This window comes from Aythya ferina (genome assembly GCF_964211825.1).
Source record: "Aythya ferina genome assembly, chromosome: Z".
NCBI classification, from domain to species: Eukaryota; Metazoa; Chordata; class Aves; order Anseriformes; family Anatidae; genus Aythya; species Aythya ferina.
In genome coordinates, this window is record NC_140299.1 from 85,322,514 (window position 1) to 85,332,936 (window position 10,423).

The window sequence follows — 10,423 nt, forward strand, 5'->3', positions numbered from 1 at the left end:
CCTCTCTGCTGTCAGGAAGTGTCAGAAAGCCCCAGTTTTTCCACCTGCTTTCAGAGATCAAAAGGACAGTGAAAAAAGGGTTCAGCTCAGGTGCTCTTTGAGGTCATCCCCAGGCAATGAACACGTCTGACTCTGGAGGAAGGCTGGGCTCCTACAGGACAGTTTGGGATCCCTCAGGCAAGGGATGGCTCTGCACTCTTGACAGTGTAAGCAGGTGTGGAACCAGGCAGATGCAGGTTCAAGAGAACAGGCAGGTTCTCACACAGCCAAACTCATGTCTCTGTGACCTGCCAGGGTCATGGAGTGGGTCCTCTATGGGGTAGAGAGGTGTCAGTGAAACTAGTCACGTCTGTCCTCGATTCTTAAACCCTTCTTCTCCTGCATGTGCCATCAGAGAGCAAGCCCATTCCTTGCTTTCCAGGCAGACAGTAGAAAACTAAGCTAATTCCTGACAAATGTAGTCATTGTGAGCCTGAACTGCATCAGAAGACACTTTTGGGAGGACTGGCTGTCTCTGCAGCAAAGCTTTTGAAGGTCAGCCAGTCCTGACAAGTCACTGGGACAAAACAGTATTTTACAGACATTCCACATAATAGCTTCTAAAGATGTTCTCTGAGATGTGGTCAGAGGAGATAGCTGGTCCAAAGGACCAGGATTAAACCTGCAAGGGCAACCTGCACTCCCATCAGAACATGAGAAAGCCCCAGCCAGGAGGATGATACTAGAGCCCCCTCCCCAGAACATTGTCTCCATAGCACCTGCCAATAAGGGCTTTCCTCTTCTTTGGAGACATTTTACCCACAGCACTGACCCTGCAGTGCTGCTGAGATGCACACACCAAGGATTCAAGCTGTGCCATGAGGCAGGACAAGCTGGATGGCACATGAACACAGAGGAAAAGCACATGCCTGCAGCTACAGCCCAGCAGCCAGCACTCACCCACTACCTCCCAGGTCCCACATCTCCTGGGACTCTCCTCAGGCTCGCTCCCATGCTAACATAGCAGATACTGACAGGGCAGGCCTCATTCCTCCTCCAGTGGACACGACTTTTACAGAAATCAAAGACTGTTACATCCCCATCACAGCTCCCTTCTTCCAACTCTGTAGTGAGGCAGGTGAAGATTTGAGGAAAAATAAACAGGAGCATACAGGCTGGGGCAAGCTATGCTGCTTTCGTTATTTGAGTGTGATTGAGCTGTTGCTAACAAGTTTTCCACAATCCCATAGTTAAGTAACATGCCTTTGGAGAAGAAAAAAAAAAAGCATAACAGAGGGGAAAGGAGAGGGGAGAAAGTAAAGAATCACCATGGTCATCCTGTCTCATAAGTCAATTCAGTATGAGGAGTAGCTCTCCCTGAGCATATCTATAACTCTTCCCTGGCTTCCGCTGAAACAAGCTGCATTCACACAGACTTGCCCAGCTCACAGGACAGCCCAAAGAGCCCAAATGCATTGTGGTGTCTCCTGAGGGGCATGGGCCTGCCTGGGGCTCATCCCAAAGAGTCCCTCTCTATGCTCAAAGGACAGGCAGCCACAAACATCCTTTTCTGACAGTCCCCTCACCCATGCAGCAGTGCTGATTCTACTCATGAGGAAAACACCCCCATGACACTGTTCAATATTGCCAGATGTCTCTAATGGGATTTAGACTATCCTCCACACCCTTATGTCAGCTACTTTTCCAGTCACCCTGGGGCTCTCATTATAATCGCTTTGGTACCACAGAACAGCCTGCTCTCTTACAAGGACTTTACAACTGAGCTGATGTCCCCCTGACTGTATGACTGTTCCGAGTGTTTTTCCTCAGCTTCCCCATGTCAAAAAAGCTCATCTGGGACAAAGAAATTGAAAAGCTTTGACTTGGTTAAAAGGGGAAGGAACCTACAGCATCAGTCGGTAGGTCAGCAAGCCCATGGCCTAGCACTGAGGAGCAGGTGACAGTTGCTTTTCTGCTACCAAGAAAGGGATCTAACACAGTCCACGTGACTTACAGCTTTTGTTAGCAAAATGTCCTCCAAGGTCTGTACACACACCCTTTTACCAAGCTGTTTCTAGAAGACCTTAAAAACAACTGGCATTGGGTGTTTGTGTTGGGGTTCTGGGGGAAGGCAGACAACAGTGACTACATGAATTGCTCTTGTGGTCAACCTTCCTCTGAAAGCTGGCAGATGATGCTGATGTGTGCTCTGAACAAGTACAACCCCAGCCTCACTGCTTCCCTACTCAGGGAGATAATAGGCAGAAGAACAAACATTGCAAGAAGAATAGGTCTGCTGCATCACAGGACCCTTCCTCCGACAGTGCAGAAGTGTGGACCACATCCCTCCAGGCTGGTCCTGCAGCACACCAGCAGATCCTACATAGTCTATTGTACAGCCTGTGGTTCACCTGCTACCATGGGTAGCCAAAAAGAGAACCTGTGCTGCTCCAGAAATATATGGTCTTGTTTGCTAAGCAGCACCAAGCAAGTCCAGCAACAACTAATTCCTGCTCCAATGTGAACAAGCCTTCTTCATGTGTTCCAGTAGTCACCATTTCTGATTGCAATGCTTTCAGTGGGGGCAAGCGAGCAAATTCTGGCTCATCAGGTGTTGTCACTAACCACCTTAGAAAAAAGCACCAATACAACTTAGTTTTTTTATATAGCCATCAATGTATCTTGGGCTTCAGGTTTTTGTCTTAACAGAACAAAAGTACTTTTTGCATGAGTGGTACATCACACCTCAAGGAATGAGACACCACCATCAGCCCACCCACAGAGCCAGGACCAGCGTCTGACCCTGTGGGTCAGGCCCTCACTAGCTGAACACGTTACAGTAGCCTAAGGGACTTGTCATTTCTAGTCTGCAGCTAGTAAAGTCATAGTCCTTGACTGGACTCCTCCTCCCACAACATACCATATCCTCCACTTTGAACTGAGGAAAACAAGGCAACATGGTAATGAAGCTCTGAAACATTTCAGGAGGTGCAGTCTGTGTCAGAAACACGATGTGTCCCAGTCATTGCCCTCAAAAAGTGCTTCCAAGTCATAGCATTATTTTCTTCTTGTTTTTCTTCTTGTTTAAAATGAAAAAAAAAAAAAAAAACAATATTCAGCACTGTTTTTTTTTTTGTTTTGTTTTGTTTTGTTTTTAATATCAGGGAGAATTACCACTTGCCTTTCTGACTCTGTAAAACAAACAAACAAAAAACCAACAGCCAAAAAAAAACCAACAACACTACTGCCTTTTAATCTTAATGAAAACCCAGGTTTTCACCTAAAAACAAGTGCTGCCAGGAAAACAAACAAACAAACAAACAAACAAAAAAAACGAACCAGCCAAAAACAACAACAACAAAAAAACCCTGTCCACCTTCTTGAAGTCAAAAGCCTTCACCACAGAAATACCAAGCACTTTGGCAATCCAGGAAAGACAAGAGTTTCTCCTTCAGGCCTTCTTGCTGGTGAACCCTGCCTGATGAATATGCTGCACACAGAAAAGGATTTCCAGGAACATCAGGGATATCTAAAGACACACCACTCATGTTGCCTCTACTTGGATATTCCAAATACCCCTGGAAATCCTATGGTCTTTCTATTTTCCACAGTGCTGGTCAGCAACGATCAGGTTTTCCTCAGACTCACTCTGGCTCACCCAGACCACAGCATCTTCACAGGTGCCTGTCACTTGGGACAGAGCTTCTCAGGGCCCCAGATTCACCTTTCAGTTGCTCTTCACAGGGGAACCCGCCTTGCAACATAGAATCATAGAATATCCCGAGTTGGAAGGGACCCATAAGGATCATCAAGTCCAACTCCTGGCACCACACAGGTCTACCCAAAAACTCAGACCATATGACTAAGAGCACAGTCCAATCGCTCCTTATACTCCAACAGGCTTGGTGCAGTGATTACTTCCATGGGGAGTCTGTTCCAGTGTGTGACCACCCTCTTGGTGAAGAACCTCTTCCTGACGTCCAGCCTAAACTTCCCCTGCCTTACCTTAACACCATTCCCGCAGATGATTACGGAGAATAGGTGAGTGCCTGCCTCTGCACTCCCCCTCGCTAGGAAGTTGTACACTGTGATGAGGTCCCCCCACAGCCTCCTCGTCTCCAGGAGGAACAGGCCAAGCGACCTCAGACACTCTTCATACATCTTCCCCTCTAGTCCCTTCACCATCTTCCTCGTCCTCCTCTGGAGGCTCTCCAACAGTTTTGCATCCTTTTTGTACTGTGGTGCCCAGAACTGCACACAGTGCTCGAGGTGAGGCGGGACTAGCACAGAGTAGAGTGGGACAATCACCTCCCTCAACCAACTAGTGATGCCGTGCTTGATACACCCCAGGATACGGTTGGCCTTCCTGGCTGCCAGGGCACACTGCTGGCTCATATTCAACTTGCTGTCAGCCACAACCCCCAGATCCCTTTCTGTGGGGCTGCTCTCCAGTGTCTCATCGCCCAGTCTGTACATATAGCCAGGGTTGCCCCATCCTGGGTGCAGGAGGACCCGGCACTTGCTTTTGTTAAGCTTCATGTGGTTGATGATCGCCCAGCCCTCCAATCTGTCCAGATCTCTCTGGACAGAGATGATTAGCAGATGTGTCCAGTGGAGCAGCATGACCTGGGGACGAGTTGACCATGGAGGAGAGGAATGTTATGAGACCGCTCAGCCTGCACACACACCGTACACTGGCAGAGGTACAGACTCAGCCCTGCTAAGGTCCTGTGCAAGGTGGCTCCATGCCCCACCCCAGAGGAGGAACTTATTGCAGCAGAACAGAGGAACGGACGCAGCAGCTATTGACAAGCTGAAAGATGAATCTGAAGGTCCAAATGAGCCATGCCCTCCACAGGAATTACCTAGAGTAGCCACTGCCCAAGAGGCCCAGAAGAACCACTGCCATTTGGAATCTTTAAGCAAAATCCAAGTAATGCTTGGCAAGATCTGAGGAGGCAGGAGCACTTCTTGCGGTTTGCCTGAGAACAGGCACAAACAGCAAGCTGACAGCGTGCTACCAGATAGTCGTTAACACAGTCCCTCTCATTAGCCTGACCACACTTACTACTGGTGCCCAGAAGCTGTTACTGAACACAAGCTGTTGGCTGCTGTGCAGCTCAGCCAACCTGCAGGGCCGTGCCAGCTGTTGGCTTTCTGTCAGCAGTCATTTGCAGTAGTTTGGACTATACCATTACACCTTCATACTGCTTTGGTTTAAGAACTTTCTGCAGACCTAAGAGGATTCAAGTCCAAATTAGTTTCAAAATACAAGGTTCTAGGCATAGTATGGAAAGAGTTTAGGCACTGAATAACAACATTAGCAAAGACCTCACATTCCTGCCTTGCGCACAGATTCAGAACAGAAGAAGAGAGTAGTAAGAATAGTGCCATGGGCCACTACACACAAACCAAAGAAAATTATACATATTTTTGAGCAAGGGGAGAAAGGAGAAAAATCAATGCCTCTCTTCCTGAATAACTTTCACTTCTAGAACTAGACTTGTGTGGAAGTGTGTGAACAGTGTGAACAGCAGGGTTAACAGTGTGACCAGCAGGGCTAGGGAGGTGATCGTCCCCCTGTACTCAGCTCTGGTGAGGCCGCACCTCGAGTACTGTGTTCAGTTTTGGGCCCCTCGCTACAAGAAGGACATGGAGGTGCTTGAGCGGGTGCAGAGAAGGGCGACGAAGCTGGTGAGGGGCCTGGAGAACAAGTCCTACGAGGAGCGGCTGAGGGAGCTGGGCTTGTTCAGCCTGGAGAAGAGGAGGCTCAGGGGCGACCTTATTGCTCTTTACAGATACCTTAAAGGAGGCTGTAGTGAGGTGGGGGTTGGCCTGTTCTCCCACGTGCCTGGTGACAGGACGAGGGGGAATGGGCTAAAGTTGCACCAGGGGAGTTTTACGTTGGATGTTAGGAAGAACTTCTTTACCGAAAGGGTTGTTAGACACTGGAACAGGCTGCCCAGAGAAGTGGTGGAGTCACCATCCCTGGAAGTCTTTAAAAGATGTTTAGACTGATTAAGGAGGTATTGGGGAGGCAAGGACAATCCCCAGACATGGACTGTATATCTCGAAACAAGACACTGAAACTCATGATAAGGAAGCGGCAGACGGACAGAGAAACAAACGTAAGGACTATAAATCTCAAAACTGGACATTGGAATTCATTATAAAGATACAACAAACGGAAGAATTAGCAACAACCAGCTCTTGCAATTAAGAAACCTGCCAATTCAGCAGATTCCTGACCAAAGGTGAAAAGTACACTGTGAGGAAGACTCGGGGTCTTCCTCCCAAAGACCCCTGCCCACATCCCAAAGACCCCTGCCCACAGTTCTTGGAAGGCTCTACGCAGGCGCAAGGTGCCAAAAGGCTAATTAGCATGAGAAGCGAGGGAAGGCGGGGATAGGTAATGCATATGTATAGGTGCTTGTAGAATATTGATAGATTGATTGTATAAATTCAAGACTGCTTTCCGCTTTAGGTATGCATGATAGGTGGAGAGATCCCCCGTGCATCCAGCGCTGCAATAAAGAATATACCACTTAAAGGAATTTCGGCTTCGATCTTTGAATCAAGACGTAGAGCTTAGGGATATGGTTTAGTGGGGACTGTTAGCGTTAGGTCAGAGGTTGGACTCGATGATCTTGAGGTCTCTTCCAACCTAGAAATTCTGTGATTCTATGAAGACTTTGATCCCTTCAGTTATATTTCTCTGGACAAGAACTACCAGCATATAAGGAAATGTTCCCCTTTAATTTCACACAATCACAGAATTGCTCAGGTTGGAAAGGATGTTGGAGGTCATCCAGTCCAACCCTCCTGCCCAGTAGGCTCACCTATAGCACATTGCACAGGATGGCATCTAGATGGGTTTTGAATATCTCCAGAGAAGGAGACTCCACAACCCCTCTGGGCAACCTGTTCCAGTGCTCTGTCACCCTCACAGTATATTCAGCTGGAACTTGCTCTGTTTCAGTTTATGCCCATTGCCTCTCGCCCTGTTGCTGGGCACATCTGAAAAGAAACTGACTCCATCCTCTCCACACCCTCCCCTCAGATATTTATATAGATATTGATGAGGTCTCCCCTTGGTATCCTCTGTTCCAGGCTAAACAGGCCCAGTTCTCTCAGCCTGTCCTTGTGTGACAGGTGCTCCCGTCCTCTAATCATCTTAGCAGCCCTCATCCAAACCCACTCCGGTACTTCTATGTCCCTCTGGTACTGAGGAGCCCAGAACTGGGCACAATACTCCACGTGTGGCCTCAATAGGGCCAACCAGCTGGGGAGGATCACCTCCCTTGAGCTGCTGGCAACACTCTTCCAAATGCAGCACCTGCAATTTGCACAGCATGGAGGGAAAACACACACACAAAACAATCCTGTTCAGAACTCCACGTACTGGCACTGATCTCCATGTTCTGGTGCAGACCTTGAACCGAGAAACATGCCTCTGAAATTCAGCACTCTGGAGTATTCCCAGTATCTTCCTGTGGTCGCTCATGCAGAAGAAAACTAACCTGATCATACACAAGCTCAGGGCAGGCAATGTAACAGGTTCCTCCACGTCTGGAGGTGGTCTTTACTTGTGCTTGGGGTTTTATCAAGCTTGAGGACTATATGTTGGGAAACAACTTCTGCATAACTTTTCAGTAAATGATATGAAAGGAAGATTAAAGAAAGGAAAACCACACGCACTTAAAGAACACTGACTTGGGAACGTCATGCTGCATACAGAGCCATTCATTTCACAAGCAGCCTAGGAATCCTCTTCAGTTTTAACAGTATCAAGCTCTTTGGAAGCATTACAGCCCAGATGGCTAAGCAGCACTAAACACACTGCTCTATTTGCTGGCAGTTTGCTTAGAGAGTAATTTACTAAAACTTAGATGGGTGAAATCACCTAGGGATGGTTAGATAAATTAGATAGCACTACGCTTGGAAGCATGTGCCATATGCCTGATACCAAAGGCTGCATTATGGAAGCAAAGGAGTCTCTATGGCAAGCTCCACACTTAACTGCAGGCCCAGCTGCAACTGAATGCTTGCAGTTCTGCTGCCCAGCTGCTCTTCCCCACAGCAGCCATAATTGGCACAGAATGCAGCTGAGAGGCTCTGGTGGAAAAGAATTTCACTTGCTATTTCCTGGAAGTTTTCACTGGCTTCTTTCAAGCCTCCTTTTCTTCCAGAGCACTCCTACCCCAATAGTCAATCTGAGAAATCTGAGAACCCATCTCCACACTGCCATCTCTACCATCCCCTTTTGCACAATGGGGCCAGCACCTCTTTTTCAGTTATGCTGAGTCCTTGCAGATGGTCCCAGTGCCTCTTTCCCCGCCTCCCCCCCCGGTCTTCCCACCCAATTCAGTCCCTGAGCTTACTCATCACAGGCAATTCAGAAACAGAGAAATGGACCACAAGTGAAGTGCCTCTCTAGTTGATGTCAGGTAAAATGTACACAGTGAGAAAAGTTCCGCTTTGCAGGCTTCTAGATTTTTTTTTTCCCAGCTTTGATTTTTATCAGGTTGTATGATAGCCTTCTCAACATTTCATTATTTGCCTTGTTACAGATCACCCAATATGGGAGTGGGAACTGCAACAAAGGAAAAATGGAGAAAATGGTTCACTGAGGGCTTCGTATCTCACATCACTACACTTCATCTCCAGTTCTGCAGATTTTTCTGTGTCAATAGGACTGCTCCTCCAGGAGGAGACCCTTATAGCTAACACGCTTCCTGGTATTTCTGGTCTTACAGCCCCTTTAGACCATAGGTCTGATATATATCTCACAAACAGGTAAGTCTGGAACCCAAATCTGCCACGAAGGAGAAACTTCAGATAGTTGCCCATTGCTTTAGTTACAATCGTCTTCAACAAAGCACACAGAGTGTTATCAAAAATACAGAAGGTAGAGATCAGCACATACATCCAGAACAGGTTTCTCAGGTGGAATGTGGCAGGTGTGTTTCAGTGCTTAGATAGCCACCATAAGCACATACAAATGGAGCAAATCCGATCAAAATCCATAGCACCTACCAGACAAACACGCACAGGCTGTCTGATCCTACCTACTGTCCTCTGCAGAGTTCTGATTTCTGCATGTCATCAGACCCACAGAGACCCTGCCTCTGCACAGCAACACCAGTGCCCTTGGTCATGAAGAACCCCTCTGGAAACCAGTTTACCCACCACTCACATGTTAAAGCCACTTTGACTTCAGCTCCCTCAACCTCAGGTAAAATTTCTCTCATAATATTTTCCCATTGCGGTTAAAAAGCCAGTATCATGGACTGAATTCTACAACTGAAAGTCTTCTTTGAGAAGAGGGGAGCATCTATTGCTTCTTCCCATGCAAAGGAAAATTAGCTCACAGCGTTTGGTGTGAGAGTGAGATCAGGCCAGAAACAACTAAACAAGTCACATGCAGACAGCCACTCAACATTCAAGGTCGTTAGCATTTCATTCAGACTGACATAACAGAAAAAGCTGCCATGCAGGCAGGCATGCATTTTTTTGGTTACGAGAGAAGAGCAGGACGCTAGACCACACCCCAGAGCTGCTGTTTTTCTGCTGGACCCGACTCAGAACGGGGCAACCTCTCCCGCTTTGTACTGGGCTGACCACTGCCAGCAAAGCCACCGCCATGGCTCTCGCGCCTCTGCCGGCAGCTTTGGGCCGGACATCTCCGAAGCCAACCGAGCACCAAGATACCAACTCGATACCAAGACCGGGAGAAGCCGCGCTGCCATCGCCCCCCACCCCCGCGCCCCCTGCCTTGCAGCCCAGGACCCCGTGCGCGCACCCCGAGCTGCCCCGACGGCGGCGGCGGCGGAGCCGCGGCTCGGGCGGCGCCGCTGGGAGCGGAGCTCGTTACCTGCTGCGCGGAGGCGAGCGCAGAGCCGCCGGCGACAGCGGGACAGGTGCGGCCTCTGCCCGGGAAGGCGGAGCCGGGGCGGGGGTGGTGGGGGCGGTGGGGGCAGAGGGCACCGCCCCCGGCCCGCCCCGCGCAGGAGGGCACAGCGGGGGTCCCGGCGGCCCTCGGCTCCGCGCCGCCCCCTCCCGTCCCTCTTCGTCGCCGCCGCTGGGCCCTGCTCGGTCCCGCTGCCTGCCCCTTCGGGGGCGGCTGTCCCGCTCTCTCGCACCCCGCAGGTCTCCTCCGCGCAACCTCGCGCTGCCTGCTGCACCTCCGCTATTTCTGAGAGGCTCTTTCTGACTATGCTCCACGTCTCCGAGCAAGTCTCAGGTTTTCTCAGTCTCCGCAATGTCTTGAAGAAGACAAATCCAGAATCCTTACAGAGGTGAATGCGCTGCAACTCTTTGCCCCAGGTAAAAGCAGCAGTGAGACTGGGAATGCGTTCCCCAAAGGCAGACACAAAACACATTTACACAACATACCTAAGTGTCCGTCTGCTCAGGGAGATGAAAACAGATGCATTAAGTACCC

At 49.2% G+C, this 10,423-nt stretch overlaps 1 protein-coding gene across 8 annotated transcripts in view; it reads right to left on the reverse strand.

The window, feature by feature from the left end:
- LOC311427664 (FERM and PDZ domain-containing protein 1-like) overlaps positions 1-9,949 on the reverse strand; it is a 43,327-nt gene extending 33,378 nt beyond the window's left edge. For 7 of the 8 annotated variants that reach the window (XR_014687468.1, XM_084505193.1, XM_084505191.1 and 4 more), the window contains exon 1: positions 9,854-9,949. The gene's annotated coding sequence lies outside the window, so the exon portion shown is untranslated. The remainder of the gene's footprint in view (positions 1-9,853) is intronic. The other variant, XM_084505189.1, reaches the window with a different exon arrangement.
- Positions 9,950-10,423: the final 474 nt, after the last annotated feature.